Genomic DNA, 23,600 nt, shown 5'->3' on the forward strand with positions numbered 1-23,600 from the left:
AGTAAACATGGCAGTGTTTCTGGCAATTTGAATATCCAGGGATGTGAGTCGTGACAGCCAGATGGATCATAATAAGAGAATGGGCATTTGATACATCCCCACAGATATCCACTTGGGGCACACTACTGCAGTGACCAGGTATCATTTCTCTAAAGCAGCGGTTTTCAACTGTTGCCTCAAATCACTTCAAGATGAGACAACAATTCTGACTTCAGGGCTAAAATAGATTGAATGCAGTCCTTAAAATAGTTTTTTTTTTTTTTTAAATTGTCAACATTATAATGGAGATTTCAGTCTGGTAATGAATTAAAATTAACCAATCAGTTAATTTGGCTAGAATTATGCATCTTTCTTTTGACAATTATAAGCTTCTGATGAAGATAAAAGATAACAGAAAAAAAATGTATAAAACTAGACCAAATTATTTCCCTGTACAAGACATGTATGCATGTATAGATTTGTCAGTTATGAAATGTGACTGGGAATATTTGAGAACAGAGCATTGTGGCAACACTGATGGCATACACAAGAATCATGTCATTAGCCTGGACGCACACATCCCTGCCGCCTGTTCCCAAAGTCCAACTGTGATCTCCTACTGACGTGCAGACATAATACCGTCTTAGCCAATGAATTAAACACGTGGAAGTACCGCCTCATTCATTGGGGTCTTAAGAACAAGCACTGCTTCAACTGTAAAATGCACACCTAGCACCCTAAAGGAGATTATATAAAACGTAATTAAGGGGCAAAACCCTAAAAGAGGATGAATCAACATGGAATGTTCCAGCACATGGACTGAACTTGTCTCAAATAAAAATCGTACAAATCATCATGTTTTGGAGTGACATACAAAATAATTATGGTTATATGTTTGCTTTGTACATTAATATCAGTACTAACAACAACAAAAAAGCTCAGATTATATATAACATTCTCAATAATAACTAGAATATATTTTTCAACACCTCAAAGTTACCACAGTATGGTTCCTATGAACTTGATTCCGAAACAGATTTGTTCATTAACCATTGACAGCTCTATACAGTCCTGCTTACTGATAAACAAGAATTCCATTTTGGAGTGAAATAAAAATGAATGTTATTTCAGGTCATAGTCAAATCTAGTTCCTAAAGATCTAAATGCCTGCATGGCATTTCCTACTTATTTAGCATTTGCAGATCTATACAGCTTCATTATGTGCAAAATGAGTTGGAAATTCTTTAAAGCCTGATACAATTCTATCGTAATTAATGGGTTAAGCACCAAATTGTTTTGGCTACATACCACATAAAATTTTTTTTAAAAAAAGTGTTTAAAAGAGAGCTGTTTGCTGCACGGAATCGTGTTCTCTAGAAAGCATGTTAGATTCACGTGAATGGCAAAGCTGATGATTTCTAAGCTGCTGAACAACCAATGAATGCAGCCAGCTCTTCAGCCATTTCTATTGGCTCTGCTTTCAGTGCTAATATACTACATGCATTTGGCACAACTTGCCATCTTTCAGGGTTCCTAAAGCCCAGCAGCATTATTATTAATATATAAAAAAAGAAACCAATGGAAAGTGCATCTTGAAAACGTTGAAATATTCACATACAGATCTACTATTAGTATCTATCAGTGCGGTTTAAAACAAAACCTTAAGAATTAAAGATACACCTATTTTTTATTATAATGTTTCGACAGTTTTTGTTGTTGTTTTTATGAAGTGTATGCAAACAAATCCCCTAAATCTTGTGTATAACAGGTTCCTTCAGTCATATACACGCACCTTGGATCACAAAGTGTTTGAAAACCTGATATTCTACTCGAACTAAAGCAGGGAACACTATAGATCCTGTCATGCACAAAAAAAAAATCTATTACCCTTCAAAACGTGATGAAAGGATAATGCTATTAAAACATTATTTTGAAGTGACAGATGCCCTTTAATTGCCGTGTTCTATAGTTATAAAGTATTAAAAATGAACCTGAATGGCAAACCAGCTGGACCAATATATTTGACACTATTTTTTTTAGAACTCTATCACAAAAACAGCATTTACCATTAATACTAAAACAGCAATAGCCAACATTGGAAATCGTACGTTTCACAACTAAATTTCCCATTATTTTCAGAAAGGTTCAGGTGCCAACGTAAGCCATCACTTCACCTTAAAAGCAAAGCATAAATAAATATAAGCCATTTATAATGTAATGCATGAAGCAGGGAAAGTACATTGAATGGATTGTTTAAGGCATGAAATTGAATAACATTTATTAGCCCAAAAAGACCAGCATAGAAGACAATTTAAGGGCACTGTGAAACATGATCAAAATGATCTGACGTTGTGGTGTAAAAAAAACTACACAAGCTCAGCAGAAGACCTGCCAGGAGGCTGGAGCACTAAGAAAAATTTACTTTACAGGCTCTGAGGCATGTTGTCATGTGCCTTATCCATGCAATCCACATGATCAGAAAGCAGTGCAGAACTGAAGTGTTAGCTGATAACAATGGAAAAATTCTGCACAAAGACGCTGACAGGGTATACAGCATCTTGTTCTAACATAGATCAACCGTCTTTATCAAACTTTTCAATTAATGCACAAAGGTGCTATGCCAATAATGATCTGAGGCAAAGATCATACATGGCGTGCATTAACCACTGGATACAATGAAAACAGATGTGCATTTTCCATAGCTAGATATATGTGTAATAAATATAGCACAACAGGTATTCAAAACATTGACAGATTAATGTAAGGTACAATTCTTAATAAACACATAACAGAAGAGTAAACAACATGTTCAATGAGAATAAATGTATTATTTGTGGGACAGGTTTACATTCAAAGGGCATATGTATTAATGCACATGGGGGGTACATGTGTGCATTCAGCATGTACATATTGAGGTTCGGGTACATATAAAAGGATGTGGTAAACAGATATTATTGCTGGCGTATGTAGAAGAAGCACCCATATTAACATGAAATAAGCAGAGTCTTGGAATTAATGGAAGGTAGAGCAATGTCTACATATAGGGGTACATTTTCCAGACACTTATATAACGGCAGTGATGGTAGATGTAAACCTGAGGGTATCAAGCAAGGTTTCCAGTAATGAGTGTGAAGGGAAAAGGGTCGGGTAAAAGTGCCAATTGCTAATGAATGAGTGGATGAGACAACAATGCCAGGTGCCCATATATTATTGCAAGTGCAACCTTGCCAGATATCCAGGTATAAATGTAATGGGCACAGGATTCAGGGTTCAGATACAAGGGAGACAAGAGCCAGATGTCCAAATAATGCAGGTGAGCATTGCCAGGTGAGCATAAATTTATGTGAGGGATGCAGTGCCTGATGTTCAGATATTACTGTGAGGAGATTCAGGTACCCAGGTAGTAATGTGAGGACCCAATCCAGATGCGCTGGTAGTTATGCAAGAGAGACAGTCTAAAGCGCCCAGGTTGTAACATGAAAGCTAGAGTGCTGGATGCCCCACAGGGTGCAATACCAAGTGATACAGTGGTTTGTGCCCAGGAAATATAGTGAAGGGTACTCTGGTTTGGTATTAAAGTGAAGGCTACTAGACAGGGTGCGCAGGTACTACAGTGTGGGGTACAGTATAGGGTGCGCAGGTATTACAGTGAGGGGTACAGTATAGGGTGCGCAGGTATTACAGTGAGGGGTACAGTATAGGGTGCGCAGGTATTACAGTGAGGGGTACAGTATAGGGTGCCTGGGTATTACAGTGAGGGGTACAGTATGGGGTGCCTGGGTATTACAGTGAGGGGTACAGTATATATTGAGGGGTATTTTTACAGTGAGGGGTGCAGTATATATTGAGGGGTATTATTACAGTGAGGGGTGCAGTATATATTGAGGGGTATTATTACAGTGAGGGGTGCAGTATATATTGATGATATTATTACAGTGAGGGGTGCAGTATATATTGAGGGGTGCAGTATATATTGATGATATTATTACAGTGAGCGGTGCAGTATATATTGAGGGGTATTATTACAGTGAGGGGTGCAGTATATATTGATGATATTATTACAGTGAGGGGTGCAGTATATATTGATGATATTATTACAGTGAGGGGTGCAGTATATATTGATGATATTATTACAGTGAGGGGTGCAGTATATATTGATGATATTATTACAGTGAGGGGTGCAGTATATATTGAGGGGTATTATTACAGTGAGGGGTGCCGTATATATTGATGATATTATTACAGTGAGGGGTGCAGTATATATTGATGATATTACAGTGAGGGGTGCAGTATATATTGATGATATTATTACAGTGAGGGGTGCAGTATATATTGATGATATTATTACAGTGAGGGGTGCAGTATATATTGATGATATTATTACAGTGAGGGGTGCAGTATATATTGAGGGGTATTATTACAGTGAGGGGTGCCGTATATATTGATGATATTATTACAGTGAGGGGTGCAGTATATATTGATGATATTACAGTGAGGGGTGCAGTATATATTGATGATATTATTACAGTGAGTGGTGCAGTATATATTGATTATATTATTACAGTGAGTGGTGCAGTATATATTGATGATATTATTACAGTGAGGGGTGCAGTATATATTGATGATATTATTACAGTGAGTGGTGCAGTATATATTGAGGGGTATTATTACAGTGAGGGGCGCAGTATATATTGATGATATTATTACAGTGAGTGGTGCAGTATATATTGAGGGGTATTATTACAGTGAGGGGCGCAGTATATATTGATGATATTATTACAGTGAGGGGTGCAGTATATATTGAGGGGTATTATTACAGTGAGGGGTGCAGTATATATGGATGATATTATTACAGTGAGGGGTGCAGTATATATTGATGATATTATTACAGTGAGGGGTGCAGTATATATTGAGGGGTATTATTACAGTGAGGGGTGCCGTATATATTGATGATATTATTACAGTGAGGGGTGCAGTATATATTGATGATATTACAGTGAGGGGTGCAGTATATATTGATGATATTATTACAGTGAGGGGTGCAGTATATATTGATGATATTATTACAGTGAGGGGTGCAGTATATATTGATGATATTATTACAGTGAGAGGTGCAGTATATATTGAGGGGTATTATTACAGTGAGCGGTGCAGTATATATTGAGGGGTATTATTACAGTGAGGGGTGCAGTATATATTGATGATATTATTACAGTGAGTGGTGCAGTATATATTGATGATATTATTACAGTGAGTGGTGCAGTATATATTGATGATATTATTACAGTGAGGGGTGCAGTATATATTGATGATATTATTACAGTGAGTGGTGCAGTATATATTGAGGGGTATTATTACAGTGAGGGGCGCAGTATATATTGATGATATTATTACAGTGAGTGGTGCAGTATATATTGAGGGGTATTATTACAGTGAGGGGCGCAGTATATATTGATGATATTATTACAGTGAGGGGTGCAGTATATATTGAGGGGTATTATTACAGTGAGGGGTGCAGTATATATGGATGATATTATTACAGTGAGGGGTGCAGTATATATTGATGATATTATTACAGTGAGGGGTGCAGTATATATTGAGGGGTATTAATACAGTGAGGGGTGCAGTATATATGGATGATATTATTACAGTGAGGGGTACAGTATCTATTGAGGGGTATTATTACAGTGAGGGGTGCAGTATATTACAGTAGTGTATATAGGTGTGTTGGGTATTATTAGACAGTCCGTGTGCAGCCGGGGGTGTGTGTGTGTACAGGTGTGGAGGAGCACCCAGTTTATATTACCAGGCCGGCAGGTCTCGCTCTGTCCCGGTGGTGGTGGTGCTGCTGCTGCTGCTGGCTGGCTGTGTCCCCGGTGTCTCGCGCTCTGTGAGAGGAACAGTCACAGTGTGTACCCGCTCACTGTCCGCTGCCAGTCTGACTCCCCATATTGAAACCACACACAACACACATTCCCTGTGCAACGTGACAGGACCCCGCCCCCGGCCGCTGATTGGCCGCACTCCGCGCCATGCCGCTCTCTGACTGGCCGGGGCGGGGCTGGGAGGTGCTGTGAGACCCGACCATTGGTGCTGTTTCCTCGAGCCTCGCGGACTGTCACCTGTGTGTGCACGTTCCACAAGGGCCTCGAGCTTGCAGTTGGGCGGGACGGGGGAGGAGAGGCCACGCCCAAGTCCAGCCCCCTTCATGTTTCCATTGTAGTCAGCAGTGAGACCTGACACTGGTTTCACTCTCTGGCTGATTGGAACTTTATGTCCAATTACAGGCCTGGCCAGGTTTTAGTTTTTCCTTAAAAAAAAACCAAAAACAGTACAGTTGACCTAAATAAAAACTGAAAAATAGGTTTGTTGTGTTATTGTTTTATATGTTATAGGATAGTTAGGGCTTTCTTACTATATGTCTACTGGATATTAGATGTCATATTCCTAATAACAGAGCCTGAACCACTGTTTTAGTTCTATAAACTTTATGGATATTATCAGATATCCGACAACCAGAGAGACACAGCACAGCAACGTCAGTGACAGAACAACACAAAAAATAAACAAAGCGTTACATTTAGAGCGCTGGCACATGCAGCATGTCCTGCCCATACAAGCACCCAGGACGCCTGCTAAAGTACCTCTCTTTCTCCGAAACTATGTGTAACATAATAATAAAATAATAACAGTAAGATAGAAATACAACCATAACAGTAAGTGGAGACTGAGTTGCCACACTTCTCCACAATCCCCCTCCCCCTCCAGCAAGGAGAGGGCATATTGGGTTGGTCTTGACGAGAACCAACAAATCTGTCTGTAACATTGTTAACAGTGCTCTTTTCTTGAGAGGCCATCAGCGCTTCCGTGAGCATGACCCTGTCTGTTTCACATTAAAATTATAAGGCTGTAAGTATAGGCTCCACCGTAGTAGGCAGCCATAGTCTCTGGAGTGATCCATGACAATTGTAAAGTCTCGTTTATGAAGATAAAGTGGGAACTTTTTGAGGGCCCATACAAGAGCTAAACATTCTTTTTCTATGGCTGCATGCCCGACCTCCAACATGAAGGCATCAGAGACAGGCTTAGACAGATTTCCCCTTCTGTGAGTCTCTTTCCCAGGTCGCAGCAACTCTGTGTATCTCTTTCCCCACAGCTCTTGTGTGTCTCATTCTCCCCTTCCTCAGTCCATCTGTGTGTCTTTTGTTCGTCTTTCTCAGCCCCTCTGTCTCTTTCTCCCCAGACCGTGTCTTTTTTCTCCACAGACTCTCTGTGTGTCTTTTTACTCCCCTGCCACTCCATGTGTCTCATTACCCCCTAGCCCCTCCATGTGTCTCATTAGCCCCCCCGGCTCCTCCATGCATCTCATTAGCCCTCCATTTGTTCGATTAGCTCCATCCAAGCCTTGTATGTGTCTCATTAGTCCTCCCATGTGTCTCAGCAGCGTCCCCACATGTGCCCAATGAGCCCCCTTATTAGCACTCAGCCCTCCATGTGTTCCTTTAGCCCCCTCCCGAGCCCCCATGTGTCATTATAGCCCCCCAGCCCCCATGTGTCCCATTGTAGCCCCCTCCCATGCCCCAATGTGTCCCATTATAGCACCCCCACCTCCCCCTGTAGGCCTGTACCTTGCTGTAGTGTTGCTGAGCAGGCAGACGGCGGTAGAGGAGTTTCTGTTCCCCTACCGGGTCTGACAGGAAGCAATCATGTGCTCTCTGTGAGCACTTCCTGTCAGACCGGGTAAGGGAACAGAAGCTTCTGTACCGCGGTCTGACTGCTCGGCCACGCTACACCTAGTGCGCATCAGCCCGCAGGTCGCACAACGCACCGGCCGAATAGTATGCCGACCCACCGGGAAATTTCTCGGTATCCTGGTGGGCCAGTCTGGCCCTGAACTCAGGTGCCCGCTCTGCCTACTAGTAAACAGGTGGGTAGCTACATTTCTCTTGTAGTGTTACAGTCATACCCATACTCCTGTAGCAGAAATGACAGACAGACAAATTAATTGCCAATTTATATATATTTGTTACTCTTAAGGTATCACAAAATGATTTAACACATCATTTCTCCTGGTGATAAGTGCTAGCTTCCTCCTTTTACTATCTGTATAATAATACCGCACAACACTAGAAAACCTACTCCAATTGCGTGCAACCTAAAAATAACTCTTGGCTATTAATTGCCTTAATCTCTGTATTTCCTACTTATTGTTCTTTGTGCCTTCTGAAAAGGACTCTCCAGTCTAAAAAATACCCAGAATATTTTGTCAAACTATTGGCAAATATTCTTCCATGAAGCTGCACCTAGCAACAGCTAGTGTAAGTAGGCCACTCCAAATACAAGACGTGTCCCACATAATGGGAGCAGGTGTGAGAGTGGAATTGGTATTGGTGTTTTACCAGCCTTTTGGTGACTCTAAATATAACTATTATTTCAGAAATACCAGCTTTGCATTATTGTGATAAACAGGAGTATAGGATGTGCACAAGGGTGTAACTAGAAGCCACCATGACCCCAGTGCGAAAATTGCCCTGGGGCTCCTCCAAGTGTCTAATTCCCCTTCAGCATCTCCATGTGTCGCATACCCCCCAGCCTCTCCATGTGTCTTATTCCCCTTCAGCCCCTCCATGTATCTCATTATCCACCCAGCCTCTCCGTTTGTCTTATTCCCCTTCAGCCCCTCCATGTGTCTCATTCCCCTTTCAGCCCCTCAATGCAGGGGTGGACTGACAACTCATGGGGCCCTGGGCAATAGAAGATCATGGGGCCCACAAATTGAAAGCTACACAAATATACATCATGCCCACATACACACACCACCCACATGTACATCCTTGTGTTACAGGAATAAGCAAAATATTCGTCTTGAAAGGAGGTATATCGTTGTTGATGCTATAGCCGATACATTGTAGAAAGAGCTCACTCTTAGTGTCCTCCTGTTGAGTATGGTGTGTAAGATGTTAAAGGAACACTATATTGTCAGCAATACAAATATGTATTCCTAAGGGTGGTATACACAGGTAGTGTGGTGGAATCTCGGTAAAAATAAATTTAGTAGGCCGAGATTACCACGTGGCATGTGTACGTGCATATGCTGACATATCGATCAGTTGGTTGCACGAGGCAAGATACGATCAGTAGTGTACGGAGCATGTGCAAGAATACAGGATGTAGTATTCCCCTCCTCCATTGTGCTGGACAGGCCATGCGGTCAAGCAGGAAGTTAATTCTTATTTGTATTGTTTGGTCAAGAGAATGTGCGGGTGGAGCTTAATATGGGAGGAGTTATGTGCCTATATAAGGAGCCTGCACTATTGTCCGGGGCTCAGAACTTGCTGTATTTTGGTGACATTAGTCCCTCTGAGTCCCGATCGGTGATCCAATAAAGAATCTCTTCCTTCCTGAAGAAACCTGTGTCCATCTCTCTGTGCTTGGCTTCCGTCAGTTTCTCCGGTATCATTTGGTGCATTGGCCGGGAAGCTCATCGTTCAACGGTAGCTGAGAGGCAGAGGCGTGAGACGGTCTATCTTTGCCCACGTTCTCTACGGCTGCACCCCTGAACTTCTGCGTGGACCTCCCTTCGTCTCAGCGCCACTGGTCTGTTGTCCAGGAGATCATCGGCCTCTACGTAAGAAGTGCTGGGGTGTCCCCGTCGATGAGTGTGAACTCAGGTTCAGGAACGAGGAGGTAAGACAACTGCTGTTTTAGACGGCAGACCCACTAGGGGTATACCGATTGTGCGGTAGGCCCATAAGGGGTTTGAATTGTGTATGGAATCTGCCCCCTCTGTCGGAGGGAAGGAGCGAAGGCGCACCGCTCAATCGAACGCTCTTTAGTAAGACCGTTTGATTTGGTTAGTCAGGCGGGGTCCTGTGTAAATAGCCCTAGCCGGACACCGGTGTCTTGTCTAGACTAGCGTTCTAGGGTGTATATTACGTTCGCTAGGTCGGAGGGACCGGGAGACTAAGCGGCGCCTGTGTAAATTCGGTTCGCTAGCTCTCAACCTATCTTGGCTAAGTGGGAAGGCGTGTAAATTTGGAACCCACTAGATTTTTGATAGAGTAATCGACTAAGAGGCGTCTGTGTAAATTCGGTCCTCTAGTTCGCTATATGTGGTGCTTGGGCAGTGTGGCTAACCAAAACGGGTGTACATAGTTTTAGGTAGTCCATTCAAGGTACTGGCCAATAGTTTAGTTGGGATTGTAAATGTGTTAAAGATTGTTAGTAAAGTGTATATCTTGTTAGATAGCGCGAGCTCAGCCGTCTAGCGAGAGTGTTAATAGTGTGTTGCTGTATCATAGTGCACGGTACCATAACCCTGTATATTTACTGACACTGTATATAAGTACTAATCATTGTCGTCCATTGCATGTTTAACACCATAACCACTAATAATTGTATTGTGACCTTAAATTGTGCTTTGACCTATGCTAACCGTACTGTAACCGCTATTTGTAAAAGACGATGTTACTGGGGTGTGTTATAGACGGGTAATTCATATATAGAGAATTATAGCGTGGGTGACTGTATAGTTTCGCCAAAGGGCATAATATTGATTATCTAGTGACTGGTGTAACAGCTGTGTGTGTACGGGAATTCCCTGAGTGTTTATTGTGTTATTGTGTACGTTTCACTTGGTAACCGTACCACGTGGTGCTGTTGCCAGAGGAAACGGGTGTGACTGTTGAATAGTACGCGTGCATAGTATTCGTTGTCAACGACGTTCCATTGATAAGTATGGGCGCGTCGGAGTCAACGATTCCGGATCCCTTAGGTTGTATGGTAAAGAATTTTAAAAAGGGATTCAAAACATGTGATTTTGGTGTTAAAATGTCTCCTGTACGTTTGGTCACTTTGTGCACTAGGGAGTGGCCTACTTTGGTTGCGGCATGGCCGCCACGTGGTAGTTTGGATCCAACCCTGATACAGCGTGTACACGTGGCTGTGTCAGGTAGGCCTGAACTTTACGGACAGTTTCCATATATTGATTGTTGGAGACAGGCCGTAAACGACTCGCCAAAATGGATTCAGATATGCCACGAGGAGCAGTGTCGCCTCATGGTGGCCAGAACTTGTTTGTCCACTAGGACTGTGGTTAGGCCCATTTTGGACACGCCCCCTGAGTCCGAGATCCCTTTGCCGCCCCCTTACTTCCCTTTAAGAGGAAATGACGCGAATGCAGGAAGTTCTATACCCCTCCCCTCATTGCCCTCATCCACTTCCGCTTCCTCCTCTAGTACAGAATCCACCCCCCCTCGTATTAAACCTCCCCTTCCGGAACCAGAACCAACCCCCGTTAGATCTAAATATCCTGATTTGGCGCCACTTCAAACTTCCGGTCAAGCTTCTTCTAGCTCGGCTGGGAGTATTCTATTTACCAGCTTTTCCCAAAATCAAGCTCCCACATCCTCATGCCCTATTTCCCCCCGACTGGAACCCATAACTGACGCCCCTCCACGTAGCCCTATACTAACCAGACAACTGACCGGTACCCAACAACTTAGACATTATCAGATGCCTCTTCGTCTGAATCCCGGGTCGGCCTATCTCGATGCCGCAGGTCAAATGGCACATGCTGACCCAGTCTTCGTATATGTCCCGTTCACGACTACCGATCTCTTGAATTGGAAGACCCACAATTCCTCATACACTGAGAAACCACAAGCTATGACCGATCTGTTCACCTCGATAGTTCAGACACATAATCCGACATGGGCTGATTGCCAGCAGTTATTAATGACTTTGTTTAATAATGAGGAAAGGACAAGGATTAACCAAGCGGCCATTAAAGCGCTAGAGGATAGAGCCCGTGCTTTAAACCAAGCCAATCCAGCAGCATGGGCCGCAACACATTATCCTAACACCGATCCCGACTGGAATGTTAATGGCGCAGATATGGTCCAACTTAAAGCCTATAGAGACGCTATAATTGCTGGCATGAAAGCCGGAGGAAAGAAAGCTATTAATATGTCGAAGACAGTTGAGGTGATTCAGAAAAGTGATGAAGCGCCCAGTGTCTTTTATGACCGATTATTGGAGGCATACCGCTTGTATACCCCCTTTAATCCGGAAGACGCAGATAATTCCCGAATGGTAAACTCCGCCTTTGTCAGCCAAGCTTACGGAGATATTAAGCGCAAGCTACAGAAGTTAGAAGGGTTTGCAGGTATGTCTATCACCCAACTAATGGAGGTAGCGAATAAAGTGTACATGAACAGGGAAACAGAGACAAAGAAAGAGGAAGAGCGCAAGATGCGTAAAAAGGCTGATATGCTAGCGGTAGCGATCGCAGGCGTAGATAGACGGGGCCCAGATAGAGGCGATAGTAGATGGAATAGGGAGCCTTTGAGTAGGAATCAGTGCGCGTATTGCAAGGAAGAAGGGCATTGGAGAAACGAGCGTCCGCAAAGAGAGCAGTACGAGAGAGACCTACCCAGGGCAGGTTACGGAAAATTTAGAGGCAGAGCGAGAGGTAGAGGAGGCCCCGGAGGGAGCAATGGTAATAGAGGGAGTAATGGGAACAGAGGAAGTGTAAGGGAAGATAGGTACTATCCAGCAGCGCAAAGGTCCCGCGATAGAGAAGGTAGGGACTTTGTAGGATTGGCTGACACGGTCAAGGAGGACTATTGATACCGACCGGGCTCCATCCCCCTTGGTCGAGCGGAGCCTATGGTCGATGTATCAATAGGGGGAAAAAGGAGTGCGTTCATGATCGACACTGGTGCTGAACATTCGGTGGTGACTAATCTAGTTGCTCCTCCATCTGGAAGAACTATTACTGTAATAGGAGCAACTGGAAGAAGTGCTGCAAAACCGGTTCTTAAAAGTCGACTCTGTACATTGGGAGGCCACGTAGTAAAACATCAATTCCTTTATATGCCTGAATGTCCAGTCCATTGCTGGGACGTGATATGCTATCTAAGTTACAAGCGCAGATTACGTTCTTACCAAATGGAACAACATCCTTAAAGTTTAATGGACCTTCAGGTATTATGACATTATCCGTACCAAAGGAAGAAGAGTGGCGACTTTATACAGCGTTGACTAGCCAAAACCCTAGGAGTGATGAGTCCTTATTCAACATACCAGGAGTTTGGGCAGAGAACAACCCACCAGGACTGGCCCACAATATTCCACCTATTAAAATCGAACTAAAACTTGGGGTTTATCCAGTAAGCCTAAGACAATATCACATCCCGCAGAAGGCTAAGAAGAACATCCAATCTTATCTGGATAAGTGTCAGGATCGGGACAGGGATCCAACACGCAGAGTACAAACAGTAGCCAGATACGTATACCGGACCTTAGAATGGCTGGACTAACGTAAGTAGTACAGTATAGAATGGTCAAAGACAAGCCGATGTCGAGGGTAACAGAAGACAGGTAAGCGAGAGACAAGCCGAATCAAGGGTAACAGAGATAAGCAGAGTAAGGTAAACAAGCCGGGTCAAAACCAAAAGGGATAATAGAATACACAAGCACTGAGTGACTAGAACAAGCTAGAACCACGACAGGGCAATGAGCTAATGAAAGAAGCTCTGTTAAATACCCTGTTCAGAGCAGTAACCACGCCTCCGAGGCGTCTTGATTGGTCCTGCAGCAATTGACTGACAGGTCGTTCCGGGGGAGTGTCCTGATGACTACTTCCTGCCTAGATGCTGTAAAAGGCAGTCACTCCCTCGCGGCCGGTCTAGCATGACCGGATAGACCGCGGGGAAGGGAGCCATCAGACCGTCTGGATGGAGGAACAGCTAAGTCTCTACCTCTTTCGGAGGTAGAGACCACAGGTACCCTGACAGTACCCCCCCTCTCAGATACGCCCACCGGGCGGAATGAACCGGGACGAGATGGGAAGCGAGAGTGATACGCCCTGCGGAGACGGGGAGCATGAACATCCTCCTGAGGTACCCAACTCCTCTCCTCAGGACCATATCCCTTCCAATCAACCAGATATTGTACTCTCCCCCGGGAGATTCGAGAATCAATAATAGAGTTAACCTCATACTGTCAGGGTGGTAGTCCGGTGCCCGGAACCCAGACACAGTGTCCAGGCGGCGGCGCATGGACCGGGACCCATAATGCCTGATGAAGTGGGAGTCTTCAGCGTGGAGGTGGATTAGCAGGGTCTGGTGCAGGGTAACCGCACGCCCCCTGGTGTTGAGCACCAGCGTTTGTGCAGCCACAACCAGAACCCTGATTCAGCTTTTGCGGATCCAAGGAACTAGGAGCTAGGAAATAAGCAGACCTCCCAGGAGCTGTATAGGGAGGCTCTGCAGCAAGGGTGTATCCAGTACTAGAAACAAGACAAAGCTAGAACAGGCACCAAACATGAAAACAAGACATAACTAGTAGAACCCAGAACCAGAGAAGGATAGGAAGCTAAACCCAGAACATGACAATACATAAGGGAACATTAACTAAACATGGGCATGACGGGACAGGGCTGAACATGGACAGGTATATACAAACTAAGACACGACAAGATAACATAGGCAAAACAAGAGGAGAAATAACTAAGTACTACATATGGAAATCATGGGGGTTTAGTCACACTATATGATCATACATTGCATAAGCCTGCCAACAACGCCAATGTACCCCATATCTGGCAGGTCCTACACTGCCTAATGTATGCTAAAACAACCACAGATTAAGAACACATATATAGCACTTACCTGCAAGAAAAGACAGAAGCTTTGAGCCGCTGCCTGCAGGAACTCCAACACATAATGAAAGCTGGAAACATAAGGGTGTGGCACATAAAACAAACATTTAAAGGAAACCTGGAGACTGGGAAATCCAGGGACGAACTATAGGAATGAACCCAGAAATCCCAGCATAAAGAAAACCAGACACAGAATAGAAAACCAAAAACCAAGAAATATTAAACAAGAATAGCAAAAGGAGTACTGGATACCAGAAGCCATTACCAGAATGATCCGCAACCAGGAACAGAACGTGACATAACTCCCCTCTTAAGGAGCGAACTCCGGACGCTCCAAACAGCTCCCAGGCAGAGACCAAGAACAAAAGCGGATCCTGCAACGAAGTCCTCTTGACTTCCACGAAGGCAAGGATCCCCCAACCAAAAGGTCTCCTGCATAGGAACCACCAGAAAGGAATGTCCGGATGCTCCCAACAGCTCTCAGGCAGAGACCAGGAATGGTGAGCGGATACTGCAACGAAGTCCTCTTGACTTCCACGGAGGCAAGCATCCCCCACCGGAAAGGCCTCCTGCAAAAGAGCCTCCAGCAATGAATGAAGATCACCACCAGAAAAGGAGTATGTCAGCAAACAGGAACGAGGCATCACAAGAGAACACCAGAATCGACCAACGAACAGCTTAGCAGATCGACCCCCTCCAAAACAGAAAACAGGAATGAGGAAGTCATCTCCAGCAGACTGGTCCAGATACAGAATCTCTTGCATGCCGGAAAAACAGGAACAAAAGCAGAACAAGATGAAACCTGCAGATACAGGTACCCTTGAATGCTGCATAATCCAGACTGAACAGGATACAGTCAGGCCAGGCCAGGAAAGCAGGGCAAGACAACCACTGCGGATACAGGTACTCTTGATGCTGCGAAATCCAGGCAAGACATGACACAGACAGAACAGATCAGGAAAGCTGCAGGGTCCACTCCACGAACTCCATTGTACTTACGGCCATATGTCAGGGTGGTAGTCCGGTGCCCGGAACCCAGACACAGTGTCCAGGCGGCGGCGCATGGACCGGGACCCATAATGCCTGATGAAGTGGGAGTCTTCAGCGTGGAGGTGGATTAGCAGGGTCTGGTGCAGGGTAACCGCACGCCCCCTGGTGTTGAGCACCAGCGTTTGTGCAGCCACAACCAGAACCCTGATTCAGCTTTTGCGGATCCAAGGAACTAGGAGCTAGGAAATAAGCAGACCTCCCAGGAGCTGTATAGGGAGGCTCTGCAGCAAGGGTGTATCCAGTACTAGAAACAAGACAAAGCTAGAACAGGCACCAAACATGAAAACAAGACATAACTAGTAGAACCCAGAACCAGAGAAGGATAGGAAGCTAAACCCAGAACATGACAATACATAAGGGAACATTAACTAAACATGGGCATGACGGGACAGGGCTGAACATGGACAGGTATATACAAACTAAGACACGACAAGATAACATAGGCAAAACAAGAGGAGAAATAACTAAGTACTACATATGGAAATCATGGGGGTTTAGTCACACTATATGATCATACATTGCATAAGCCTGCCAACAACGCCAATGTACCCCATATCTGGCAGGTCCTACACTGCCTAATGTATGCTAAAACAACCACAGATTAAGAACACATATATAGCACTTACCTGCAAGAAAAGACAGAAGCTTTGAGCCGCTGCCTGCAGGAACTCCAACACATAATGAAAGCTGGAAACATAAGGGTGTGGCACATAAAACAAACATTTAAAGGAAACCTGGAGACTGGGAAATCCAGGGACGAACTATAGGAATGAACCCAGAAATCCCAGCATAAAGAAAACCAGACACAGAATAGAAAACCAAAAACCAAGAAATATTAAACAAGAATAGCAAAAGGAGTACTGGATACCAGAAGCCATTACCAGAATGATCCGCAACCAGGAACAGAACGTGACACATACTCCTCCTGACCCTCCACCTGAACGGAGCGAGGAGGGGCTATTGTGGAGGAAAATCTGTTACATATGAGTGGTTTCAGCAATGAAACGTGAAACGAGTTCGGGATGCGTAAGGTATTAGGAAGAGCTAAACGATACGCAACAGGATTGATACGGGTCAGCACCCTGTAGGGTCCAATATAACGAGGAGCGAACTTCATGGATGGCACTTTTAAACGGATGTTCCTCGTGCTCAGCCATACCCTATCACCTGGAACAAAGACCGGAGCCGCCCTTCTACGTTTATCAGCATGTTTCTTAACCAACATAGAGTTGTGCACAAGGATTTGTCGAGTTTGATCCCACAACTTCCTCAAATTGGCAACATGAACATCAACCGACGGCACCCCCTGGGAAGGAGAATCCGAAGGAAGAATAGACGGATGAAAACCATAATTCATGAAGAAGGGGCTTGAATGAGTAGAATCGCAGATTGTTGTGTGCAAACTCCGCCCAAGGAATCAAACCGACCCAATCATCCTGGTGTTCAGAAACAAAGCATCGTAACTATTGTTCAATTTTCTGGTTGGTACGTTCAGCAGCTCCGTTAGACTGAGGATGATAGGCAGAAGAAAAGTTTAATTTAATACCAAGTTGAGAGCAGAAGGACCTCCAAAAGCGGGAAACAAATTGGGAGCCTCTGTCCGATACAATTTGAGAGGGTATCCCATGTAGGCGAAAAATCTCCTTAGCGAATATCTCTGCCAATTCGGGAGAAGACGGGAGTTTAGGCAGGGGAATGAAGTGTGCCATCTTAGTAAACCTGTCAACCACGGTGAGGATAACAGTCTGTCTTTTAGAGATAGGTAGATCGACAATAAAGTCCATGGCCAAACAGGACCGTGGTTTTTCTGGAACCTCCAAGGGGTGCAGGAATCCACATGGAAGCGTATGGGGTTGTTTGGTTTTAGTACAAACTTCACATGCAGCGATGAACTCCTCAATATCCCTCCGTAAAGCAGGCCACCAGAAGTCCTTAGAGATTAACGCGTAAGTTTTACGAATACCAGGATGTCCCGCCATCTTGCTATTATGTAAACACTGTAAAAGTTCCAGTTGAAGAGCAGGAGGAACGAAATGACGACCCGCAGGAGTCTGTTTAGGTGCTAGATGTTGCAACTTAATGATCTCGGCCAGTAATGGAGAATGAATCCTGAGATTCGTATTAGCAATGATATTGCATTTCGGAACTATAGAAGAAAGAACTGGTTCAGGTACAGTAGAAGGTTCATATTGGCGAGATAATGCATCGGCTTTAGAGTTTTTAGAACCAGATCTGTAAGTCAGTACATAATTGAAGTGAGTCAGGAATAAGGACCAACGAGCTTGTCTAGAGGATAAGCGCTTAGCCTCCCCAATATAGGACAAGTTTTTGTGGTCCGTCAAAATCGTAATAGGGTGTAGGGTCCCCTCCAACAAATGTCTCCACTCCTTTAAGGCTTTAATGACTGCTAACAGTTCCCTTTCCCCGATGTCATATCTGCTCTCAGGCCCAGAAAATTTCTTACAGAAGAAACCACAAGGGTGTAACGGTTTATCCACCCCTAACCTTTGAGACAGAACAGCCCCAACTGCTGTCTATGAGGCATCGACCTCTAACAAGAAAGGCAGAGTCGTATCAGGATGGACTAGAATGGGAGCCGAGGCAAAAAGTTCCTTGAGAGTCTTGAAAGCACCAAGAGCTTCCTTAGACCAGAACTTAGTATCAGCCCCTTGTTTGGTCATATTGGTAATAGGCGCAATGATAGAGGAGTATCCTTTAATGAAGCGCCTATAGTAGTTGGAAAAACCAATAAACCTTTGGATAGCTTTGATTCCTTTGGGCAAGGGCCAGTCTAAAATAGATTGGAGTTTTACAGGATCCATTTTAAAACCTTCCCCAGAAATCACGTATCCAAGAAAGTCTACCTGAGACTGATCAAAACTGCACTTCTCCAATTTGCAATATAGACCATGTTGCAGCAGCTTGTGTAATACCTTTCTGACCTGTCTATGGTGAGTCTCAATCTCCTTAGAGTGTATTAGTATGTCGTCCAGGTAAACAATAACACAATCATGCTGAAACTCCCTAAGTACCTCATTAATCAAATCTTGAAATACTGCAGGCGCATTGCATAGTCCAAATGGCATAACAGTGTATTCGTAATGGCCATACCGGGTATTGAATGCCGTCATCCACTCGTGACCTTGCTGGATTCTCACCAAATTGTAAGCCCCTCTGAGATCTAACTTGGTGAAGATTTTGGAGCCCTTAAGACGATCAAATAACTCGGTAATCAGTGGGATAGGATAGGCATTTCTGACAGTTATTTTATTCAAGCCTCGGTAATCGATACATGGTCTCAGCGTGCCATCCTTCTTCTTAATGAAAAAGAACCCAGCCCCGGCCGGAGAAGAAGACCTCCTGATGAATCCCTTTTCTAAATTCTCCCGAATATACTCCTCTAGAACCGAGTTTTCCTGAACAGACAAAGGATATACATGGCCCCTCGGAGGCATAGTGCCGGGTAGAAGCTTAATCTTACAGTCAAATGACCTGTGTGGAGGCAAAGAATCGGCATTCTTCTTGTCAAACACTGCCCTTAAGTCTAGGTAAAGGTCTGGTATTTGTCTTTCTGTGGACTGAGTAGGATTCTCCGGTATGTTAATATTAGCTAATGGAGAAACCTTGCACAAACACCGATCCTGGCAGCCCTGGCCCCATGAGAGTATCTCTCCTAACTCCCAATCGATAATAGGGTTATGTTTTTTCAACCATGGGTACCCCAGAACTATGGGAACGGAAGGAGACGAAATGAGCATAAGAGATAAATTCTCCACGTGTAGGATACCAACATTTAAATCAATGGGTATGGTCTCACGAAAGATAACAGGGTCTAGTAGTGGTCTACCATCTATGGCCTCAACGGCCAAAGGTGTCTCCGTTAGCTGGGATGGGAAATTGTTCTTACTAGCAAAGGCTTGGTCGATAAAATTCTCAGCAGCACCGGAATCTATCAATGCCATAGCCCTTACTACTTCCTTCCCCCAAGTTAAGGAAACTGGTAGCAGAAGCCTGTGATCTTTATAATTAGGAGTAGAGGACAAAATAGAAACACCCAAGGCCTGTCCTCTAGAGAGACTTAGGTGCGAGCGTTTCCCGGGCGGTTAGAACAGTTCGAGAGTAAATGACCCTTGGCCCCACAATACATACACAAACCCTCTCTTCTCCTGTGCTGTCTTTCCTCCTCAGAGAGGCGGGTATACCCTATCTGCATAGGTTCAGTAAGCAAAGATATCGTGGAGTCAGGACTTGGAAAAGCGGGAGCTAACCTAAAAGAAGGTCTCTGGTTCCTCTCTCGAGTGTTCTGTCTCTCTCTTAGACGTTCATCTATACGAGAGATGAACGAAATTAAATCCTCTAAATTCTCAGGGAGTTCTCTGGTACCAACCTCATCAAGGATTACATCAGATAGGCCATTCAAAAATACATCCATATACGCCTGCTCATTCCACTTGATTTCTGCCGCCAGAGACCTGAACTCTAGTGCATAATCCACCAGTGTTCGGTTCTCCTGTCTCAGGCGCAACAGTAATCTGGCTGCATTAACCTTTCTACCTGGAGGGTCAAATGTTCTTCTAAAAGCAGCTACAAATGCGTTATAGTTATAAACTAATGGGTTATCGTTCTCCCATAATGGGTTGGCCCATCTCAGAGCTTTCTCAATGAGTAGGGTGATAATAAATCCTACTTTTGCCCTATCTGTAGGATAAGAGCGAGGTTGCAATTCAAAGTGGATACTAATTTGGTTTAAAAAACCACGACACTTCTCAGGAGCCCCACCATAGCGTACTGGGGGGGTAATGTGAGAAGAAGCACCCACTGTGGCTACCTCTAGACCTGAACCGACAGGAGAAACAGGGGTATTACGTATCTCCTCTGGTGGGTTATTGGCACAAGCTAATAGAGCCTGTAGCGCAAGCGCCATCTGATCCATTCTGTGATCCATGGCTTCAAACCTAGGATCAGGAGCAGCCAGCTTACTGTTTGTACTTGCAGGATCCATTGGCCCTGTCGTAATGTCAGGATCGGGACAGGGATCCAACACGCAGAGTACAAACAGTAGCCAGATACGTATACCGGACCTTAGAATGGCCGGACTAACGTAAGTAGTACAGTATAGAATGGTCAAAGACAAGCCGAGGTCGAGGGTAACAGAAGACAGGTAAGTGAGAGACAAGCCGAATCAAGGGTAACAGAGATAAGCAGAGTAAGGTAAACAAGCTGGGTCAAAACCAAAAGGGATAATAGAATACACAAGCACTGAGTGACTAGAACAAGCTAGAACCACGACAGGGCAATGAGCTAATGAAAGAAGCTCTGTTAAATACCCTGTTCAGAGCAGTAACCACGCCTCCGAGGCGTCTTGATTGGTCCTGCAGCAATTGACTGACAGGTCGTTCCGGGGGAGTGTCCTGATGACTACTTCCTGCCTAGATGCTGTAAAAGGCAGTCACTCCCTCGCGGCCGGTCTAGCATGACCGGATAGACCGCGGGGAAGGGAGCCATCAGACCGTCTGGATGGAGGAACAGCTAAGTCTCTACCTCTTTCGGAGGTAGAGACCACAGGTACCCTGACAATAAGTTCATACGGTATGGTATCCTAAAATTCTGTACTTCCCCCTGGAACACCCCATTGCTGCCTGTTCAAAAGCCCGGTACAGATGAGTATCGACCTGTGCAGGACTTGAGAGCAGTCAATGATGCGGTTGTTAGTATACATCCAGTTGTACCCAATCCATATAACCTGCTTGCTTTAATTCCGGGCGGGGCTACTTATTTTACAGTCTTAGACCTCAAAGATGCCTTCTTTTGCCTCCGAATTGCCGCAGAAAGCCAATGTATCTTTGCTTTCCAATGGGAAAACGCTGTGACGGGCTCAAAACGCCAAATGACCTGGACAAGACTGCCCCAAGGGTTTAAAAATTCACCTACCCTATTTGGTTCAGCTCTAAGTCAAGATCTACTGGATTTCGAGTCCATCCCAGGAGAGTGTGTATTGTTACAATATGTAGATGACTTGTTGATAGCAGCAGTTACAAAGGAAATATGTCAGCAAGCAACGCACGATCTACTACACATTCTCTGGAAGGCAGGATACAAGGTGTCTAGAAAGAAGGCTCAGTTGTGTTTGCCAACTGTCAAATATCTGGGATTCCATATCTCTGAAGGTCAAAGAATTATGGGGCCAGAGAGAAAAGAAGCTGTGTGCCAAATACCGATACCCAAGAATAGAAGACAAGTGCGAGAATTCTTGGGGGCAGCAGGCTTCTGTAGGATATGGATTCCCAGCTACGCGATCCAATTCTCTAAAGAAATGAAAAGCAACCTAGAGACACAGCTACAAGATTTGGATAATAAACAATCATTTGATTTAGACAGTTCTGAACTTGTAAAACACGAGGAGGAACTGAATAATAAATTGAAGGCATTAGATGAAAGAATAGCGGAGACAAAAAGTAAAAAATATAGGAGAGACAAAGAAGATAAACTCAATAATGTTTTTTCTACAGTCAACAAATTGTCCCGTAGGAGACGGTCCACCAAAACAATTCCGTATAATAGATTTGAAACCCAGAAAACAGCAAATAGAAACTCCACCAGCACCAACCAATATAAATGGAGACCAAAGGTTGGTGATAGGGAGTTATATAGAACACAGAGAGTATCACAAACAAACAGAGTGGGGCCAAATGAAAGTAATTCATATTCCTATAAGTCCCCTACTAATAGGAGAATGAATGGCGAGAAAAGGTCTCCTAAAAGAAATGAGGAAAAAAGGGAGTCCTTTGATAGGAGGTCATATGCAGATGTAACAAGGGAAAGAATTGACTATAGAGGTAGGAGGCCATATGTAGATGCTACAAGGGAAAAAGTTGATCACAGAGAGAATACTCCTCCCAGTACCAGTGATTTTTTAGAGAGAAGCCATATACAAAAAGACCAACGGATAACGGATTATTTTTTACCACGCAAAACTACTTGGGCACATCCAAATCGTTACTCGCCCCTCCAAACACAAACTTCCCTCAAAAGGATGAGAATGGAGGAAGAACCCCTAAATCAGTACAGAAAGGAGAGATCTTCCCATTAAAAGAACGAAATGTAGGTATATTTAATTTATCATCAATACCACTAACTGAATTGGAAATACGTGTATTAGAACGGGGCCTAAAGTTTGCTCCTGCACGTACAGTGGATGATTTTGCCTTATTCATAGACTTAAAGAAATTTATAAGAACATTAACAGTTAAACGACATTTTGAAAAAAGTACCATTCCATTACCATTGACTAATACTTCCATTAATCTTAGAACTAATCATAATGCTGGTTCATTATCAATATCCAATCCACCCATTAGTTTAAAATCTAATTCAAATACAGACAATGGTTTTTCGAAATTTAAGCCAAAATCTAAATTTTACCCTGTCCAAAGTAAGGGTGCCCATCTTGAAACCTTTGAGAATATGGTCTGCCAGGATTTCAAAAAGATAAATAGCAACCAACAAAAGAATTTTAATATGACAAAGGAAGAGACCATGTGTTTAAAAAATTTAACTAAAAGGGAGGATATAGTTATAAGGGAGGCTGACAAAGGGGGGGGGGATTGTCATCCTGTCTGCAGAGTATTATCATCAAGAATCCCTAAATATCTTGGGTCAAACAGAAACCTATGTAGAACTCCATAGAGATCCGACAGGAACATTTAACTCTATACTAAAAAGTTTGTTATTAAGAGCCTTAGAAAATAATGTAATATCTCAAAAGAATTTTAAATTTTTGTTTAACAATTTTCCCGTTATCCCCATTTTCTACTTTTTGCCAAAGTTACATAAAAATTTGTTTTTTCCTCCTGGACGCCCAATTATCAGTGGCATTAACTCTATCACAGCGAATCTGTCAGCCTTT

At 43.9% G+C, this 23,600-nt stretch overlaps 1 protein-coding gene across 1 annotated transcript in view; it reads right to left on the reverse strand.

Moving 5' to 3' along the window:
* The window catches only part of PER3 (period circadian regulator 3), a 44,582-nt gene extending 38,646 nt beyond the window's left edge, over positions 1–5,936 (reverse strand). Inside the window, exon 1 of the mRNA XM_063436470.1 lies at positions 5,786–5,936. The gene's annotated coding sequence lies outside the window, so the exon portion shown is untranslated. The remainder of the gene's footprint in view (positions 1–5,785) is intronic.
* Between the last annotated feature and the right edge of the window lie 17,664 nt (positions 5,937–23,600).

This window comes from Pelobates fuscus, chromosome 11, assembly GCF_036172605.1.
Source record: "Pelobates fuscus isolate aPelFus1 chromosome 11, aPelFus1.pri, whole genome shotgun sequence".
Taxonomy (NCBI): Eukaryota; Metazoa; Chordata; class Amphibia; order Anura; family Pelobatidae; genus Pelobates; species Pelobates fuscus.